The sequence below is a fragment of the Panthera uncia genome (genome assembly GCF_023721935.1).
Source record: "Panthera uncia isolate 11264 chromosome A1 unlocalized genomic scaffold, Puncia_PCG_1.0 HiC_scaffold_17, whole genome shotgun sequence".
Lineage (NCBI taxonomy): Eukaryota > Metazoa > Chordata > Mammalia > Carnivora > Felidae > Panthera > Panthera uncia.
In genome coordinates this window covers 62,834,075-62,856,614 of record NW_026057577.1, presented here as the reverse complement: position 1 = coordinate 62,856,614, position 22,540 = coordinate 62,834,075, and the positions used below count along the sequence as shown (strand labels likewise).

At 35.5% G+C, this 22,540-nt stretch overlaps 1 long non-coding RNA gene across 2 annotated transcripts in view; it reads right to left on the bottom strand.

Annotated features, from left to right (window-relative positions):
• LOC125935808 (uncharacterized) overlaps positions 1-22,540 on the bottom strand; it is a 55,249-nt gene that overhangs the window by 4,954 nt on the left and 27,755 nt on the right. For both annotated transcript variants that reach the window (XR_007461800.1, XR_007461799.1), the window contains exon 4: positions 594-700. This is a non-coding gene — a long non-coding RNA (uncharacterized LOC125935808). The remainder of the gene's footprint in view (positions 1-593; positions 701-22,540) is intronic.

Here is a 22,540-nt window from a genome sequence, read left to right as displayed (position 1 = left end):
AGCCACCCAAGTACCCTTCTTTTCTATCTTTACTCATAGCACTGGCCCTCTGGCCTGGCTCAAAAGAATGTTTATTGAATGTGTCTCCCTAATATCTACCATTCCCTTTTCTAAATGGTGTCTCTCTTAATGTATCAATTGGAAAGCTTAATTTTCCTGTTCCTCCTACATGTTTGCCCTCTGATGTTTTCCATGTCTTAAGTTGGCCCATCGCTAATAATAGCTATTAGTCTTCGTGTAGTAGACCACTGAATATGTTAGCACCCCCTATTACAATGAACCCTGAAGGAAATTGGATGGAACATAGTAAAAGCATTTTATCATGTCAACTTTCATAAGACCAATGATAGGACTGCAATTCAAATATAAAACCCAAAACTAATATAGAGACAAGAAATACAATATAGTAAGAACTAGGCGGTTAACTTAAACTTTGCCTATTACCACATTACAGTAGAATATTTAAGATGAGGACTTTGCACAAGAAGAATAGACCTTCCTTGCAGATTCTCCCTTAGGTCTTCATGTCTTTGCACCTTTTTCTTTAAATCTCTCTGTTCATTAGAACACACACTCTTTGGGAAAATAGCTACCTGATGGACAGGAAAATATCTTCGGTTTTTCCTGAATCTTCATTCCAGGCAGTTTGGACAATGAGAGCTCCCTCTACTCCTCTTGTATATTCTCATGAGATTTCAGGCTGTAAACAAGCATTAAATAGAATCTCAGATTCTAGTCCACTTTTTCTAACAACAGGAGGTATAAGTCATTGGGGGCATTTGGGTGGCTCATTTGGTTTAGCGTCTAACTTTGGTTCAGGTCATGATCTCATGGCTCAGGAGTTCAAGGCCCACATTGAGTTCACTGCTATCCACACAGAGCCCACTTCAGATATTCTGCCCCCCTCTCTCTCTGCCCCTCCCCCACGTGTGCACTCTCTCTCAAAAATAAATAAATCTCTTAAAGTCCTAAGTCACTGATTTCTTCATCTGGTAAGTAATTCATTATCTTTAAAATACATTCTTTTCCTCTGAGACATCAGAATCTAAATGCATTTTTTGAGAAAGAACTTTTTGAGCATTAACAAAACCCTGGACATGCCATAATGGAACAAGGAATATGAATGGCTTCTTGTCAGCTCTACTTGGGACTTCAGTAACATTTAATGCCTATTCTATTTATTGGCTAATTCCTCATCAAAATTGATTCCCATTATTTTGAGCCAGCCCTTAATTCAGATTTTGGTTCATATCTTACTGTGATCTGGAGGGAGATTGCCAAATCTGCCCACGAGAATGAATGAATGAATGAATGGATCTTGTTTATATCAGATACATTTTATCACATTAAGTTCATAAATAATACCTGCATCCACTGTTCTTTTTAATGGTTTCATAGGATATTGGCACAACTATAACTCACTTACTGTAAGTGCTCTGTCTAGAATAAAATCAGCTTGGTTCCTTATACACAATGATTTAATGTAAGGGGGCACTTACTACACATGCAAGCACACTTGCCTACTGAGATTAAGTATTTAAAAAGATGAGGCAGCTGTAATTATTTGCATGCTAATTTACCATGAAATCTTTTTCCAGCCCTAAGGACACAAAAGCTTTATGTTTAATGTTTTAGTCCATTGTAACAGATAATTTAAAAAATCATTAGGACCGAAAAGCATTATTTTTTTTTGCTTTAGTAACTTCTCCATATTTATTACTACCATCATTGCACCATTTCTTAACTATGGGCTAGAAACCTAGGTTTTATCCTTTGCTATTTTTTTTCCCTTTCCACCCATGCCCATCATTATGTACAGTTTATTTTACTTTATTAATGTCTCTAGAATTGGTAACTACATTTATCATCACTGGTTCTACCTAAGTCCATGTTCTTACTAATCACACATGAATTATTATGCCATACCGTTTACTGAACTCCTGGTCTCTGATCATACCTTTCAAGGCAATTTTCAAAAAACATGATGTGACTCTCATATAAATTTAATTGCTTACTATTGCCTTATTAAATAAAATCCAAAGTCTTTCATTATCTGTTCCTTTCAAACTCTCAAGTCTCATTTTATAGTAATCTTTTACTTGCCAACTTTGATCTTTTTCTCTAGCCATACTAAACTATTCATAGTTGTCACCTTCTTGTGTCTTTACAAATACTATTCCTCTGGTTGACTCAGGCTACTCCATCCTCTATACTATAGCAGGGCAAAGGTAAATTCTGGTTCCATTTGCAGATACAGACGTTAGAAAAAAATAAGTTTTTCAAGAATACTTATGCATGAATTCATGAGCTAAACAATGAATACTTAAAGTACATTTTATTTTTTATTTAATTTACCAATTTCAATTGTAGTTGATGTATGATATTATATCAGTTCAAGGTGTACAATATAGTGATTTGACAATTTTATATATTATGCACTGCTTATCCCAAGTGTAGATACCATCTGTCACCCTACAATGTTATTACAATATTGTTAACTACACTCCTTATGTTGTACTTCTCATCCACATGACTTATATTATAACTGGAAATTTGTATCTGTTACTCCCCTTCACTCACCTGCCTCCCCTCCCCTCTGGCAACCATCAGTTTATCTCTATATTTATGAATCTTTTTCTCTGTTTGCTTCCTTTTTTAAATATTCCACATACAGGTTAATCATATGGTATTTATATTTTTCTGACTTATTTAACTTAGCCTAATACCCTCTAGGTCCATCCATGTCCCAAATGGCAAGATTTCATTCTTTTTTTATGGCTGAGTAATAGTTCACTGCGTGCATGTGTATATACACAAATACCACACATTCTTTATTTAGTCACCCACTGATGGACAGTTAGGTTGCTTCTATACCCTTTTATTTCTGAGCTTTGGTCATTAACAGTTTATACATTAAATTTCACAAAAAAATATTGGAGATGGTGGATTAAACTTCTGCCTGATTTCCAGCTACATCAACCAATGTGATAATAGAAAGAAGGGATTATATTAGTATAGTTATCATAGCTCCTTGGCCCTCTGTGTATTTCTCAAGCCAGGAATTTAAAGTCTGATCAAGCCATTTTCTTTGTGTAGGCTTTCCAGTACAGCCAGATGTGTTGGCGCATCCCAACAGTTGCAGTCCTTATTCCTCCTCCAGTGATCTCTCGCAACAGCCACTTGGTTCACCAATGTTTGGTATTCATTAGGCACATAAGAGGCTTTAAAAAAATCATAAGCCATCTTATGCTATAGACTTCCAGTATACCATTTATCCTTAAAAACAAACAAAAAAGAAAACAGAAAACACAACACTATCTGCTGCTAGAAAACATGTCTAGCCCCAAGCCTTGCATCCCCCAGGTTTTAGTAATGAATATAGGAATAACCTTATGCATTTTAAAGGAAAGGCAGATGTGATGTAGACTTGGGTATTCACAATCTTATTAGAAGGAATAGAAAAATGACTTCTAGTCTAAGTGTCACAATATTTATGTTAACCTTTTTTTAAGGTACCTAGGTATTTTAAGACCAAGGATTCTTTCCTTGAGTTGTACATTTTAACATTTCCAAAATTATGACACAACACTTCTGAAAGGTTGTTAATAAATTGATGGTATGTTAGAACTGTGGAAATGTAGCACTTATTATCTAGCCATCACTTAATTTCCATTCTGTTCTCTGCAAGACTATCTTCACTGGCATTCATCTTGGTTTTTTCAAGTAGCCACTTCGGTTGGTTAACTTCTCCATCCCAGCCATAGCCCTAATTCCCTTAATCTTGAAATGCTCTGTTTCTTCAGGTTTTTACCTTTCAGCCCCTTATTAGACTATTCCACATTTATATTAATGTAGAAATGAAAGAATAATTCTTTACATATCCACCACATGTAGGGAAAGTTTTATTGTCAATGAAGCATGAAGTTAAATTTTAATAATGAAATATCAGAAGACCTTTGTTTACCTCTCAAGTCCTACTCCATGAAAGGTTTATTTCTATAAATACATGCTAAAAGATTGTAAATATCATATTAGGGTTTAGAATTTTCAATTGTATTACAAATTTCTGAAATAGATACTGTTGGTATTATATTAATGGCTATTGCCAAATAATAAAAGGCAATGGCAATAAAAGGTTTTAAAGCTCTGTTAAAGCTTTTAACAAAAAGGTTTTAATCCTCTGTTAAAGAGGATTAGCCAGAGGATATGACTGGGGCAAATATATAGAGAGGAAGTGTTAAAATTAAACACTGTTTTGATCATATTGTTCTTTATTTGGAAGCTTTGAGTAGATTCCATTATTTTTGGTGTTGTGCAAGTGCTACCATGAGATGATCATAAAACTCCTCTAACTTTCACATTTCTCTTTAATAAAAGTGGCAGTAGAAATACGCAAGTCCGAGGATTGTTACAATGATTAAGAACAATAAAGCAGTTGTAGAAGTTGATATTGTGTCCTCTAGTAAGCTCAATAATACAGAATACCTGTATTCCTTTAGCTTGTATTTCTAATACCCACCCCTAAATGTGGGGAAGAGGACAAATAATTCCTGCTGATATGAGCAAGATACTTATTATTGGTGAATTCTAAAAATGGTGTATATATTTGTTTGAATAATCTAATTTCCCTCTGATGTACTTTTTGTTTGTGCTTGCACAGCACGATTTTAAATTCCACAAACAAGAAGAAGAGATAAAAGGACAGAGATAATAGTGCCTTAAAATTTGCTTCTTGACATCGTTCACTTAATAAACAGGGTGAAGTCCGTAACCTTCAAAAGATGACAAAGGGACATCTCCTTTCTATGCAAATTTACATCATGAAAGAATGATTGGAATAGCTTTCCTACTGTGCAACAAATTTGTTAAGTGGAACAGATTGAAAGTATCATGCCATTTCCCACAGACATAGGGCATGTAAATCAGCTTGCAAATTGAATGGGATCACAAAGAATCATTTGAAAATGACTCTAAGATTGAAGGTTTCAGGACAGAGTATAAAGTGGTAGGTGGAAAGTAGGTGTCAGCTGTGACTGAAGTAAATGATACATAGACCCTGAGGAAGGATCTGTGCCCAGTAGGTCAGGTGCATTTGGTATGCAAGAGTCTGTCTTGAAGGTAACATATTAAATTATTTCATATTCAGTGTTGATTTGGAGAATTATGTAAAGAAATATTTGTAAAGTATATTGAACCAGCACTCTGAAACTACTAATCATGTTCAGTGAATTTAATTTAAGGATGGAGAGAAAAGGTGGGAATTAATTCCTAATTTCATCACCAAGTAAAATAAATGAAATAAATGCTTAGTCTGTAGGTTTACCATTCTGCTAAAGCCAGATCCACAAGGTATTAGAGTCAGGGTGGCCGCATGGCAAAGGGGCCATGATACTTAACTAGAGCTGAGGGTTCATCTTCTGACTTAATTCAGAAGAGGGAAAAAATGAGAGTCTGCCTCAAGGGAAGTTGTATCTCTAATTTAATAGGTGATAAAGGAGAGAAGAGCCAGAGGTACTAGATTATATGGTAGGATAGTTTGTTACTATGTGTATATAATTCACAAAATCCTTTAATTTAATGGATTGTGGAGGTCATTGATTCCAACACTCTTTAAGCGCATGACTCGCTTCAAAAAAATCACCAGTAAGTGGTAATTTGATCCTGCTTGACTAACTCTGCTAATAAAAACTCACGAAATTTATGGGGAAATCTGTTCAATAATTAGAGCTTTGTAATTATTCAGAATCACTTCTTTATATATGATTAGCCACTTCAGTATACCTTTTACTCCATTGTCTGTCTGTCTCTCTCTCTCTTTCTCTCTCTCTCTCTTTCTCTCTCTCTCTCTTTCTCTCTCTCTCTCTCTCTCTCTCTCTCTCTCTCTCTTTCTCTCTCTCTCTCTCTCTCTCTCTCTCTCTCTCACACACACACACACACACACACACACACACACACACACACACACTACTTTTATCTATAGGCAAAAGATAGACTTTCAAAAGGTACAGTTAGTATGTTCGTTGTGAGCCTCTTTTAAACAGGACGAGCACTCTCAGAATTAGTGAAATGACACTTTGCCCTAACAATGGCAGCAACGGTATCCTAAAATATGTTCAGCAATCGGTGCTTTGCTTGGCTTGCTACATATAATTCCTACAATCTCATTTTTACCAGGGAATGAAAACGAAGCACAAACAGGCAGCAACCTGCCTCAGTTCACACAACGGAATTTGGGGGCCAAGATTAAATCGAGGCCTTCCATCTGCAGGGTCAGTGCTCTTCACTAGTTACCTGTGCTAACAAAAACAACAAAAATTCTTTTTATCTATGTTAATAAGTTTTGTTTTAAAAGAGCCAAAGCATAAGAGACTCTTAAAAACTGAGAACAAACTGAGGGTTGAGGGGGGGTGGGAGGGAGGGCAGGGTGGGTAATGGGTATTGAGGAGGGCACCTTTTGGGATGAGCACTGGGTGTTGTATGGAAACCAATTTGACAGTAAATTTCATATATTAAAAAAAAAAGAAAAAAACTAACTCAAAATTCAAAAAAGGAAACAGAAAATATGAAAAATAAGAGATAAAAATGACTAAGAAGTTAAAACCTTTTTACATAATAATCAGTAGAATTATGTTGTTCATCAGTAGATCAGTATTTTATTAATGAATGGCTCAAAATTAAGTTGAAGTTAAAAATAAAAAAAATAAAAAAAAGAATGAAATTCGGGAAACTATCAATCTAGGCAAGGGGTAAAGAAGTGATTAAATCTCTACCTTTTAGTATATAATAAAGTGATTCTGAAGCTACTGAATTTACCTTCAAGGAAAAGCACATACACAACCATCAAAATATTCAGTTTATGTAGAAAACTACCAAAACTGAAAATAAAATTGCATGAATTTTACAAGTAAGATAAGACTGATTAAGCTTTTGACTGTAAGGCTCTGCAGCTTTCTTGAGGGGTTTCCTTGTCTGAGCCACCAAATGGAAGGTTTTCTCAACTCTGCATTCATTACATACTGTGTAATGAGTCCAGTGGCCTATTGCCAACCGCCACTGTTGAGAATAAGGGTATCCTTAGTAGATGTTCTTGTAGATCTTCTTGCCATGTATAGATAATTTAGCATTTACAAATAAAGATTTAATAGTGGTATAAAACCTAGATACCAAAACTAACAGCAATTTTAATCAGACAAGAAATGTTACTTTTCTACTTTTTAATGTACTTTTCCCTTCTGAAAATCTTGTCAATAATTTTATAATTATCTCCCTATAAACTGATGGTCTCTAGCTTCATAACATATGTAACATAGTTCATATCATTAACCACAGACCTATGTTAAAACCCAAAAAAATTGGTTTTAAAAATAGGAATAGAGTATATGCCAGATTTTTTCCCCTGATGAATATTGTTATCTATTATTCTGTCTTTTCACACTCAATCACAAATGATTTTAAATAACAGTTCTTCTGGGAACTGAATCTCTCTCAAATCATAAAATGTTTTTGGAAGCTGCATTAATATTTTCATGTGATCACATCACTGATTAAAAAGGAGTTATCAGCTTTTTCTACAAAGTGCCCACCTGATCATTCTACCATCCATAAAAAGGATTCTTTAAAAATCTTTTATTATCCTCCTTATCCCTCTCTACCCTAATTCTATCAGTAACATCACCATTTTAAAGCATCATCCATGGGTTGGAACATTAGAACCATCTTTGCCTCTTCTCTTCTGCTTGTCATTTCCCACCACGGTGTCTGTCCCTCTGTGTGTTCACTTAGCCATACTAAATTACGCTATCACTATAGCTCTCACAAATGTCCTTCCTTACTATTTCCATTGGGGCCAACCCACTCCAGTTCATTTTCAGACTATTCTAATGGCTGTCTTATGTTCTTCCTCACCAACCAGTCAACTCCCTATTTAAAGACCTCCAAGGAACACCTGGGTGGCTCAGTCGATTAAGCGGTCGCCTTATACTCAGGTCATGATATCATGGTTTGTGAGTTCGGACCCCGTGCTAGGCTTTGTGCTGACAGCTCAGAGCCTGGAGCTTGGTTCGTATTTTGTGTGTGTCTCTCTCTCTGCCCCTCCCCTGCTCGCATTCTGTCTCTCTATGTCTCTCAAAAATAAATAAACATTAAAAACCTCCAAGAAACCCTCTTTTTGCCTTCTATTATTGACAGGAATAGTACTGATAATAAAACCTTTAAACTTTGGAAAAAGAAATGTTTCCTAATGTATCTATAGTTTTCTGAATGCTAATAATTTGTCTGCTACACTTTTTCTTTCATCTTCTATCTCTCTGGTTTGTTATTTAAATACATACTATATTTTTTTAGCAATTTGTTTATAATTATCCCTTAATTGTATTTCCCTTATATTTCCCTAAAACTGGTTTGCTGGACAAGTAAATGCATGCAATCACCATAGGTTTGCATATGGTTCAGTTTCCTCATATTTTTTTTTCAGTTTCCTCATCTTAAAATGAGAACAGTAATAGTACTGATCTCAAAATGTTATTGTAAGAATTAAATGAGTTAATACATGTAAACCATTAAAAATAGTGCATGGCATGTGAAAAGGGCTTAATAAATGTTAGTTATAGCTCTTTATTTGCTTTTCCACTAACTTACTATAAATTTGATCTGGTCAGTAATCTTACCAATTCATTGTAAACAAAGCCAACAATACATGTGTTGAATCCACACATGGATTTAAGGCTGGAGTAGATTACTAGTGGTAAGATGTCTATCAACCACAAGCTAAGGATTCCAGTATCCTACATACATGTCTAACCCAAAACATAAATTTGATTAGAATCTTTGGTCAACTGAATGAACTGGAGATGTAACTTACCCCAGAGCTGTGTCTGGATAGCATAAAAGAAGTAAAAGATCTTAAAAGGTTGTCTGCATTAGAATAAGAGAAGGATTTTGGATCTGGGAATATTTCCTTTTCTTTTTTTTCCTTTTTTGGCAAAACATTCTAGTTACCCATGGAAAGATGGGAAATAAAGGGATGATTAACATTTTTTAAGAACTGCTTATCACTTGCAGACACGGTTGAGCAATACTCACTGGATTTACTGCCTGAAACAACTAAAACATGAACAAATTTTGTGACACAATGGTTTTCTAGAGAATCAACATCAGGCAACAAAGATAGTGACCCTTGAGAGACAATAATATGGATGAATCCTAGAATTGGTCCAGCAGTGTTATGTCCAGCTTCCTGCTTGAAAAATTTCCCAGGGTCTGGCGTAAGTAGAGAGACCTGTATGGAATCCACAGCCTGGTGGGCTCCACAAGTTGAGACTGAGCTAAGGATTCAGAAAATGGAAGAGATTTCATGGGAAAGTCAGAGTACCAGAGAAAGAGCTTTGCTTTGGAGATCTACAAAGAGTCTCCATCTAGTGTTAGCTTAGTCCTAATGAGAGCATGTGTATGAGGAAACTACCCAAGGCATGAGATGCACTCCCAAAGGTGTATAGGTAACCATGCCAGGCACTCTCACAGACTTGAAAACTTTGTTTCACAGGCATTGGGGAGAATACACAGAAGGGTTTTGCCTCAGTAGTGGGGAACAATTAGCTCTAGATTGGGCTAATGTAACACATTTTACATTAATGTGTCCCATGTAACACATTTTAAAAGCAAATTCTGAAAGGATTGAACTGCCTCCAAATAACTTTCCCAGAATGTAGCTCCTGAATATTTATAGAAATACAGAATTACCTAGGACACAGCAAGGTAAAATTTACAGTATCTCAAACTAATGAAAATGTACCAGGCATGTAAAAAGCAGAAAACAAAACTCATGAGAAAAATGAATCCATCTAAACACACCCAGATGACACAAATGTTAAAATTATCAGACAAGAACATTAAAACAACTATATAATAGAAATGTATAAACATTTAAGTAAAGCCATAGAGGATATGGCAAACAAGACCCAAATAGAACTTCTATAAATGGTAATTACAATGTGGAGGATAAAAAATGAACTGAAGGAATTGGTAGCAGATTAAACACTACCGAAGAAGAAAGTCACGAACTTGAATACATAATGAGGAATAAGACCAATATATCTGCTTGTTACCACCAGTGTTCAACATTGTACTGGAACTGAAGTAGGAAAAAGAAATGAAGGCAATCCAGATTAAAAAGAGAGAAGAATAATTGCCTTTATTAATAGACATAAGAGTCTGTAGAAAAGGTGATGAGATATATACTCAGATTAGTGATTAATACCCATTTGGGATTATTCATTCCTAGTAGACATTGTATTTATAATATGGAACACAAGAAATATTTAAGTACAAATTTGACAAAAGCTATAAATCACCTTCACAGTGAAACTACAAAATATTGCTGAGAGAAATTAAAGAATACATTAATAAATGGAAAGATATACCATATTCATGGGGTGAAGCACTCCATTGTTAAGATGTCAATTCTCCCTAAATCATCTATAGATTCAACACAGTGACAATCTCCCGAAGACTCTGATATCGAACTTCACAAGCTGATTGTAAAATTCATATGGGAATGTAAATGACCTGTAGTAGCCCAAACAACTTTGAAAATATCAGTATGAAATATTAACACCAGGTAATCATATTATAAAGTTACAATGATCAAGATGGTGTGACATTAATGCAAAAATAAATAGCTGAATGGAACATAGTAGTCCAGAAGTCAATCCATACAAATACAGCAAACTAATTTTTCACAATACAAAGATAATTAATGTTGAAAAGCAGATTTTGTTTTCAAAAAATGATGTTGGAAAAATAGACATATGCAAAAAGAAAAAAAACAAAAACCTTACACCATACCTCTATCTGTGTGTAAAAATTGACTCAAAATGGATCAGAGACCTTCATGTAAAAGCTAGCAGTATAAAGATTCCAGAAGGAAATATAAAAAAAAAAAAAAGGCTTTGAGATCTTTGCCTGAAAATTTCATAGAAAAAACATCAAATGTGCAAGTTAGGAAAGAATAAACTCACACATTTTGATGAACAAAACTTCTTTTTCAAAGACCCTATTAAGAGAATGAAAAGATGAGCCAAATCCTGGGAGAAAAGTCTCTGCTCTAAAAACTCTAAAAACACACTAAGAAACAAATAACCCAAGTAAAAATAAATGAAGGAAAAAGAATTGAATGACCACGTTACCAAAGAAGATACACAGATGAAAAGCGTATGAAAAGATGCTTTATGTCATTAGTCATTAGGGAACCACAAATTGGAACCACAATGAGTTTCTACTACATAAACATGGTTAAAATTAAAAAGATTCACCACACCAAGTGTTGATGAGAATACAGGAAAACTGGAATACTCAGATACTGTTGAGGAAAATGTAAACTAGTGTAACACCTTTGGAAAATATTTGGGCTGTTTGTTGAAACGTTAAGCATATACCCCCTGTGTGATCCAGCCATTCCACTTGTGCGTATTTATCAAGAAATGGAAGCATATAGGGGTGTCTGGTTGGCTCTGTCAGTTAAGCATCTGACTCTTGGTTTCAGCTCAGGTTGTGATCTCGTGGTTTTGTGAGTTCAAGCTCTGCATTGGATTCTGTGTTGGCAGCACACAGGCTACTTGGGATTCTCTGTCTCCCTTGCTGTCTGCCCCTCCCCCACTCGTGCTATCTCTGTCTCCAAATAAATAAGCTTAAAATTTTTTTAAATGAAAGCATACATCCATAAAAAGGTGTGTACATAAATACAGAAGTTCCTAAGATAGCTTTATTGTAATAGCCAAAAAGCTAGTAGCAACGCAAATGTCCATGAACAAGTGAATACATGAACAAATTTCATCTATAGAGTTCATCTATACAGTGGGATGTTACTTACAACAAAAACTAATAAAACATTAATACAACAATTTGGATAAGTCTCAGAATTATTGTGCAGAGTGAGTGAAGACAAACAGCAAAATTGTACATACAGTGTAATTACGTCTGCATAAACTTTCACAAATGTAGACTTTTGTGTAATGATAGCAGCAAATCAGTGTTCACCTGGGATGGGGTTGTAGAAGGTGGGGAGAGAGAGTATGGGGAATTACAAAGGGAATTTTTTGAGTAAACTTTTGAGGATATGATCAGTATCTTGGTGGTGGTGATCTCACAGGTATGTATGTATGTATGTCAAGTTTTGCCAACTTATACACTATAAATATATGTAGTTTATAATTTATCAATTATATCTCAATAAATACGTAAAAATTTGGAACAAGAAAATCATGAAAATCATATGTTGTTATAATACAGTAAATGGTTGGAGGAAAGTTTTTTTGGAGGAAAGGACTTAGGCATTTAGAGGAGAAAAAGATACCTGAACTTTATTCATTTAAAAATTTTAAGAGAGAATTGGTGCCTCAAACCAACTCCAGACTGAAAATTGATTGATTGATTTGAGAGAGCACGTAAGCAGGGGAGGGGGACAGAGGGAGGGAGTGAATCTTAAGCTTTTAGCATGGAGTCTGACATTGGGTTCGATCTGACTACCCCAGAATCATGACCTCAGCCTAAATTATGAGTCAGATGCTCAACCCACTGAGCTACCTAGGTGCCCCTGAAATATTATTTTCTAATTAAAGGTAGGAAATGTGTTGTAAATGCCGCATACGTGTTATCAATTTCAATGCCCTTTATTGTCTTACTCAGTAAACAAAATGGTGTCATCTGAGGCAGTTAAAAAAGACTTCAATTACCCAAAAGTGTTATTTTGTATGAAATTTTAAATGCATTTTTTGTACCTCTGAGTGTTAGCTTATCAAGCAGTATGTATTGTTATATTTTAGTTTTTTCTTAGAACAGAGGCTCTGAGATGCGTGGCAGGTGGGACAGTGTAATGCAGACCTTGGTGTTTGGACCAAGGAAAGGAAGTAAAGGAACTCATAGTGCAGGGCTTGGCAGCTACAAAGCAGTCAAAGGAAGACGACAACTGGGGACTAGAATAATGCAAGGGACAGTGTGGACATGGGGGACAAGGTTAGCAGAGGGAGAAAAGCTGAAACTATGCAAAAGGTCTGGCAATAACTTTGAATTCACATCTTCTTTTGTCCTGGATCACTCTGACAGGAGCTAATATACTTCATATTTTCAGAAATGGCTCCTGGAAATGAGCTATATAAGCAATGGAACTGTGCTTGTATAATCCGTCTAAAGACAGAATACACTTTAGAGTGAAAAGCTGTAGAAATTTTATTCTGTAAATGTCATAGTCTATTTTTATCACTGGGCTATGACCTAGTGTTTAGATTTATGCTGTTGGGTCTGTCATAACTCCTTGTAAATGTATCAAGTCTCGACATAAAAGGGAAGATTCTAAGATGATAATGTTTGAACCTCCTAGAGGTTTATTCACCTCAACAGTGTCCGGTCATTGCCTTTAAGTAGCAGAGGGACCTACCTTAAGTTTATGTTTTAGTAAAATTTGTTACTGGCCATTTCTTAAAATAGCACATGTTAAGCTGAAAAGTAGGAAATTGATATTCTGTTAAAATAGAGAAATGAGGGTCAGGATCAGGTAGAAAGTTTAGAATGCTCATGCTGTTGTAACATAGTCACAGATAACCTCTTTATGATAGGTACCCCACTGCAGGTTCTCTTGTAAGCCACATCTGTGGGCCCATCAAGGTCCTGTGGGTCTTAGTCTATGAAATATACTCTTATGAATCTCTTCCAACCTCTCTCATGCTCGATGAAGTGCTTTCACAGCTTCTTATTATAGAAGTTCCCTTACCCTAAAATGTTATGCTTTTGGGTGGGGTAATTTTGAGACGACCTCAAGCCTGGCTTTCTTTCAGATTATCCACTTAGCCCAATGGAAAATCCCTTAGTGGGAGTCCAGGTCGCTCCACTTCTGCAGTTTCTCTTCTCCTTGACTTGAAGGACTACTCCACGTAATCTCAGACTTTTGCAATTTTCCAAGCAAAAAAAGAACCCCCCCCAAAAAAAAACAACAAAAACGTTCTTAGTCTCTACATTAATGTATATTCCCCCAACCTACAGGCTTTCAATTCTTCCATTGTGCTCCATGCCAGTGGGACCCCTAGAATATGCTTTTGCCTGTCAGCAGTATGGAGAGCACGAAGCGCACAGCCTTCTGGCTGGTGCTGGCAATCCCATTCATTGGTTCTTTTGGATGCTTCTTCTCTCTGCTACTTACTTTATGAAAATTTGTTCTCCCAAAACACACTACTAGCTACCCCGTCTACACTGCACCTAGAAATCCCCTGTTTTAGTGAACTGCTTATTTATGGTCTTTCTGTAGACTGGTTTGTGTACTAGGGATAAGGATAAGAGGATTAGTGGTATCTTCATAAACCTAGGAAAGTGGCCATCCATTGGAGGTGTCTTTAGGATAATGGTCCTACAATAATAAAAACTACTTTCCTTACCTTTGGTCCTTTAAGGAAAGCAGGAGAAACAGAACCCCCCCCCCCCTTCAACATTCTGCACCAAGTGCTTTTCACTCTTGAGTTTTTTTCTCCATTTTTATTTTTTTTCACAAACATGAGACAATGTTTAGAAATCCATTGTTTACTCATTTAGAGTATTCACTTAAAAAAAGAAATAGGAAATTTTTGATCTACCCTCATTTTTCATGCAAGTCAACAGAGGAAACACGAGAAAAGCACTAAGCACAACCACCACAAATAATAGGATTTTAATCTCTATCCATGAATAGTAGCTGACCTTGACAGAATGAAGGTGATGTTGGATACTGGGAACACTGTATGTGTAATAGAATGCTGCAGTAGATTGAAAACATGGCTGCTTAAATAGCTTCTCGCGGAGTGGTAGAAGTAACATTGTGAGTTTTAAAACCTAGGCTTTAAGAGGCTAGGAAGGTAAGGAAGACAGTCAGTCCTACAGGAAGCTGACAGGCCACATGGAGTAGACAGGTGTGGCCAGCCAGCCAGCAGTGTTAACTGCCAGACATGTTCATGTGCATGAACCCAGGAGAAACTAAAAGACAAACTGCCCAAGCAACCCATAAAATTGTGAGAAACGCTAAACCATAGTCGCTCTAAGTAAGTAAGTAGTAAAGTGGTTTGTTACACAGCAATATATAACCTAAAAACGAGAAACAAATCCCAGATTAGTCTCTTTATGCCAGTTTACAAGTTTACATTTCATTATTTGGTAGAAAATACATTGTTCTACATAAGACTGACTGGGGAGTGAGTGTTCATGGGTAAGTGATGACTTCTAGAGGTCAAATTTCTCATCTTTTTCATTTTTTTCTAAAGCAGATTTATTTACATACCACAGAATTAACTCATTTTAGGTGTACAATAAGTTCAGGAAATTTACAGAATTGTGCAGCCTTCACAATTAAATTTTAGAACATTTCCATTTCCTTATGGATGACATAAGGATCCCTTTTGCCCAGAGGGTTAACTCTCTGTTCCTGCTCCTGTCCCCCAGCAATCACTAATCTACTTCCTGTTTCTATAGATCGGCCTTTTGTGGACATTTCCTATCAATAGAATCATACAGTATATGGTCCTTTGTCGCTGGTTTCTTTCACTTAGAAAATGTTTTCAACATTCATCATGTTGTGTATATCAATAGTCTGTCCTTTTTCATTACTGAATAATAATCTATTGCATAGAGAGACCACGTTTTATTTATCTATTACAAGTTGATAGATATTTAGGTGGTTTCCTCTCTTTGGTCTTCCTTATTTTTTTTAAAGTTTGTTTATCTCTACACCCAATGTGGGACTCGAACCCAAGACCCCGAGACTAGGAGTCACATGCTCTTCTGACTGAGCCAGCCAGGCACTCCTGGTATTTCTCATGTTTATTTTATTTTTTTGTATTTATTTACTTATATTCAAGTTAGTTAATATACAGTCTAGTATTGGTTTCACAAGTAGAAAACCATGATTCATCACTTCCATGTAATACCCAGTTCTCATCCCAATAAGTGCCCTCCTTAATGCCCATCACCCTTTAGCCCATCTCTCCCACCTATGTCCACTCCAGCAACCCTGTTAGTTCTCTGTATTTAAGAGTCTCTTATGGTTTGCCTCCCTCTATTCTTATTTTATTTTTCCTTCCCTCCCCCTGTGTTCATCTGTTTTGTTTCTTAAATTCCACATATGAGTGAAGTAATATGATATTTGTCTTGCTCTGACTTATTTTGCTTTGTGTAATACACCCTAGTTCCATCCACATTATTGCAAATGGCAAAATTTTATTCTTTTAGATCACCAAGTAGTATTCCATTGTGTGTGTATGTGTGCGTCCTTGCACGTGTGTGTATGTGTATATACATATATATACACATATATATGTATATATATGTATATATATATGTATATATATATATATACGTATATATATATGTATATATATATATATATACGTATATATATATATATATATCACAAATTTATCCATTCATCAGTGGATGGATACTTGGGCTCTTTCCACATTTTGACTATTGTTGATAGCCGTGCTATAAACATATGGTGCATGTGCCCCTTCGAACCAGCATTTTTGTGTTTTTTGGATAAATACCTAGTGGTATAACTGCTGGGCTGTAGGGTAGCTTTATTTTTAACTCCTTGAGGAAACTCCGGGCTGTTTTCCAGAGTGGCTGTACCAGTTTGCAGTCCCACGAGCAGTGCAAAAACGTTCCCCTTTCTCAGCATCCTCACCAACATCTGATGTTTCCTGAGTTGTTAATTTTAGCCATTTTGACAGGCGTGAGGTGGTATCTCATTGTGGTTTTAATTTGTAGTTCCCTGATGATGAGTGATATTAAACTTGTTTTCATGTGTCTGCTAGCCATCTGGATGTCTTCTTTGGAAAAGTGTCTATTCATGTCTGTTGCCCATTTTTTCACTGGATTCTTTGTTTTTTGGATTTTGATTTTGATAAGTTCTTTATAGATTTTGAAAATTAACCCTTTATCCAAAATGTCATTTGGAAATATCTTCTCTCATTCTTTTGGTACCATATGAACATGTCAATAGATGTAGAAAAAACATTTGACAAAACACAGCATTCCTTCCTGATAAAAGTAGGGATATAAGGAATATACATCAATATCATAAAAGCCATATGACAAGCCCACAGCTAATATCATCCTCAATGGGTAAAAATTGAGAGCTCTTGCCTTAAGATCAGGAATACTACAGGAATGTCCACTGTTACCACCGTTGTTCAACATGGTACTGGAAGTCCTTGCCTCAGTGGTCAGACAACAAAAGAAATGAAAGGCATATAGTTTGGCAAAGAAGAAGTCAAACTTTCACTCTTCACAGATGACATGTTATCGTACATGGAAAACTGAAAGATTCTACCAAAAAAAAAAGACTGTTAGAACTCACCTGTGAATTCAGGAAAGTCACAGGATACAAAGTTATCATACAAAAACCTATTGTATTTCTATAAACCAACAATGAAGCAGCCGAAATAGAAATCAAGGAATCAATTCCATTTACACCTAACCAATGAGGTAAACGATCTATACCTTGAAAACTATAGAAAGCTTATGAAAGAAATTGAAGAAGACACACAGAAATGGAAAAACATTCCATACTCATGGATTAGAACAACAAAATTGTTAAAATGTCCATACAGTCCAAAGCAATCTACACATTGACTGCAATCCCTATAAAAATAACACCAGTATTCTTCACAGAGCTAGAGCAAACAGTCCTAAAATATGTATGGAACCAGAGAAGACTCCAAATAGACAAAGAAGTCGTGAAACGGAACACTAAAGCTAGAGGTATCATAATTCCAGACTTGAAGCTGTATTACAAAGCTGTAATCATCAAGATAGTATGGTACTGGCACAAAAAGAAACACATAAATCATTGGAACAGAATAGAGAACCCTGAAATGCATGCACAAATAAATGTATGGCCAACTAATCTTCGACAAAGCAGGAAAGAATATCCAATGGAAAAAAGATGGTCTCTTCAGCAAATGGTGCTGGGAAGACAGGACAGCAACGTGCAGATAAACGAACCTGGACCGCTTTACTTACCCCATACACAAAAATAAATTCAAAATTGATGAAAGATCTAAATGTGAGGCAGGAAACCATCAAAATCCTAGAAGAGAAAACAGGGAACAACCTCTTTGACCTCAGCCGCAGCAACTTCTTGCTTGACACGTCTCCGAAGGCAAGGGAAATAAAAGCAAAAATGAACTACTCGACCTCATCAAGATCAAAAGTTTCTGCACAGCAAAGGAAACAACAAAAATAAAGTCAATCTCCTCTCTTTCTAACTCAGTACGTAATGCATACACTAGGCTCTTTCTGATATTTTCTTTACCAGCAATGACTGAATCGATCTCCCAGAAAAGGGAAAAGAAAGAGCAACTAGTACTACTGTTTATCTAGACAGGTATTCTCCAAGAGTCCAAACCTTCACAGCCCTGTTAATCATGGATCTTGTTAACAGTCCTCGATGAGGGAAGGCTGATAATGTACCTCAGAACACTACTTCAAGACAATAGCGAATCAGGACCAGACTATATGGATTTAAGGTTGGTGGTGATCGAGGAGAGCATACTTTGGGTTTTTAAGCCAAACATCATAATCATTGACCCTGGTGCTATAACAAGATCAGAGACTGTTTTCTGTGATTCTCAATTCTGAGGTGACATTCCTCAGAGGACAGAACGAGTGACTCTCCTAATATCTGTTCATGATCTATGTGCTCCATTTGATCATCCTTTTCTGTACTTACAAATTTGACTGCCCGATACTCCTCCTGTCTAGGAGGTTAACTGTCTAGTGAGGAGACACATAATGAAATAGAAAATTATAATATTGTGCAAGTGTTACACTAGAGGGGGACAGAATGCTATGTGAGCACAGAAAATGGGTTAATAATCCTGAGACAGTAAAGCTTCCAGAAAATGTGGTTTGTAGGATGAGTCTTAGAGAACGACTATGACCTTGGTAAGTGGAGAAAGGAGATGGATAGCATCTATCCTCCAGCTTTTCAGTCCATGATTGTGGGAGAGATTAATCAGGTTCAGTGTATTTGACATAAAATAAAGTCAGATGTGTGGATTCTATTACAGTTTTTACTGTCAAATTGTGTGTTCGAATAGCATAGATTTCTCATCTTAAATCCTATTAAAATGTCTTGGCCTAAAACTCAGTAAATCCTGTGGCCTTTAGATAACATCAAAAACTATTAAAATGCTAAATCTGAACATTTAATGTATAATAAAGTATTTGATGTATTTTTATGCTTTTCATTGGACAAGATCAAATATCTCTATCTTTGTATTAAGAAGGATTGTTCAAGGTAGCTAGGCAGGCTCTAGGTGTAAACTGTGAGTCAATTTTTAAGTAATACATACTTGTTTTGTGAGTTTCAAAATAGCTAAACCAATATAAATTTTGCTAATTGCCCTAATATATTTGCACAGATGTTTTAACTCCAGTAGAAGAAAAAAAAATAGACATTTTGAATGATGTAAAAGTTTATATCCACAGAAATTGTTTAGTTATAGAAACTCAGTATTTATAACTTAAAGCATTTCTGGACATATGCTATTGATTTACACTTTAAATGTATTGAACTTTGCCAAAAGATATTGTTGGATTTTAATTAAAATTTCCCATTATAAAATACTTGGGAAATTCCTACACTTCCTTCTCTTTCCTAGGAATCAATGAGTTGGAAATTACATGAGCAGGACTGGTACTTGTATTCAGATTCTCAGCCTTATATTGTCATGCTCCATTAACAACTTCAGAGAGCTTACTGAATTTTCTAAAATTAAATTTTCAGAACATTTTTTGTATTAGTCAACCTGTCCCTCAAGCAGATCATTCACATTATTCATGCAAGTAAAAAATTGATCCTTGCTAGAGACTATAAGCACACCAACTTTTGCATACTTTGAACTGAAACTATTTTTCAGTTAAAGAAATTATTGTTTCTCTTCTTCCAATTATAGGACTTATAAGCTGGGTTATCTCTCTTTTCTCCCATTTGCATTTTCTCCTTTATTTTTTCTATATTTCATCCTTCTCTCTCTTAATACACACTCATATGCATGCGCAAAATTAGGTTCAAAATTTTAAAATCTTTTAGTCTTTTATCTTCTAAAACCTATGTAATATTTTTAAGACATTTAATATAAATAGAATGTATACACACTTAGAAAATCATATTATAGGACACAAATTTGACCTGGAATTCAATATACTAATTTGCTTTTATATGTTAAAGCATTCTCTGTTAAATATCCACAATATCTTAACATTTTACATAAAATGTAATAGTACTGATGTTGAAATTCTAAAATGAAAAGGTGAAATACTCTGAGGAACTGAGAATTTGAAGTCATATTAATCATAATACATAGAATACATATGTATTATTTGTATATAACCATATATCACCACATGCCTATTACATATACAATATATAACTTGTTAAATACATATTTATGACCATAACATGTAGTCATGTCTACTACATATGTAATAACTACATGTAACCACATATATAATGATGAGAGGAAATGAAATAAAGGAGACTATAAGAAAATAAGGAAAATGCTAAAAATTACTAGCAGTGCATAGTTGATTAGCCTGGATGTATTTCAAGGCTCTTCCTAATAAGTTTCAACTCAAGTGAATGTAGTCCTATTTCTCCACACCGCCTCCCTAGATAACTGTCTGATTTTGTATTTAAAAATCAAGGTAAAACTTGGGGTGCCTGCGTTGCTGGTCGGTTAAGCAACCGACTTCAGCTCAGGTCATGATCTTGCAGTCTGTGGGTTTGAGCTCCACGTCGGGCTCTGTGCTGGCAGCTCAGAGGCTGGAGCTTCTGATTCTGTGTTTCCCTCTCTCTCTCTGCCCCTCCTCTGTTTGCTCTCTGTCTCTCTCTCTCCCAAATAATAAACACGAAAAAAAAGTTAACAAAGTAAAACAAAAAAGACAATAAACAAAAGCAGATGGGAAATTCCATGACATACTGCCTTTTGTGTGTACAGTGAGATGGCTGTAGCCTATTTAGAATAGGGTCATAGGAGACACCTCCTCAGGTCTCTCTTGTATCTTCCATTTCTCACCTTTGATACTTTTGGTCAGACCAGACCTGTCCTTTCTTCCCTCTCTTACTTTTCCCTTCTGGGAATTAATCTTTCTTCTCTACAGTCCAAAGCCCAATTTTACTTACTATGAACTTTCATTTTGTGAAGATTCTAAATCATGATTCACGTATTTCTAGGTTATTTTACACATAGCTTTATCACCAGCGACCCAACTGGTACGGTTGCTAGAAGACGTTAAAAAGAAAAGTCAAATAAGAAATTGTGTTTTTATTAAAATTGAAACTATTTTTGTAAAGCTTTCCTTGATCCAGGGTCTCATTTGTTTTCTTTATCTTAATTTGCAAATGTATTGGGCATAACACATTTCATATTCTAAAAGACAAATTTTGTTGTAGTAGACAAATAGTGAAATAAGATATTTCCCAATTCTAAGACCATTTACTTGTGATTAGGTGAGGTAGAAGGAAAGCAGCAATTTTCATCCTCCAAACACATTTTATTTACATTTTGGAACTGACCTTGAGGTTCCTAAATTTCAGATGAAAATAAATTTCTCCCTACGTTCTCGGTAGGCAGTTGTTTTAGAGAGGAAATATGTTTTAAGATATGAACATTTACTATTATAATATCATGGGGTGGTTGATGTATTCTGTTATTTATGAGCATGAAGTAGAAAACTGGTTGAAGAAAGGAAAAGGAAAGTTTCAGATGTTTTTCTCCCCTATATATTACAGACATAAATTCACTATATAACAAATGAATACCATGCTATTCCTCCAGTGTAAACATCTAAAATTTCCAAAGAACCCATCTAACAAGGAAACCTGAGAGTTGTACACTTAACTATATGTGGCCTAAATACTCTAATACCAACTTGAACCCAGGAGAGGAGTATACTTGCAAATTACCTTAATGATAATAGCCCTTATTGTTGTCTGCAGCTTAAATACAAAATAAGCCTAAAATCTTTCAGTAATGGAAGCTCTAGTGCCCCAAACAAAAAGCACTCAACAGAGCATCACTATCTAAACACATGCTCTCAGCACAACTCTGTCAAGCATCAGGAATAATTGCATCTGATTCCCATTTATCATCCTTATAAATGTAGTTGGCTACACATTGCACTCATTACAGCCACGTGCTATAGCTTTAATAGGTAAGGAGCCTACAAGGGACTTACTTTTCACAAATCATAATAATTACACACTTCCTGTGGATACCTGATCCAGTAATTAACCATCAAAATTTCAGATCAATGCCTGCTGCCTGGATTATTTCAATACCCACTCTTGGCATGTTACTGTCAGGAAGAAAACCAAACCTCAGCAAACCACAATGGAAACAAGTTTTCAGGTGTTTTGAGTTGACATTTGATGCTTCCCTATAGCTTCAGAGGAAGGAAATTAAGGCAGAGTGTGACATTATTTTTTGAAGAAAAATCAGAAGAGGAAAAAGATTGATAGAAA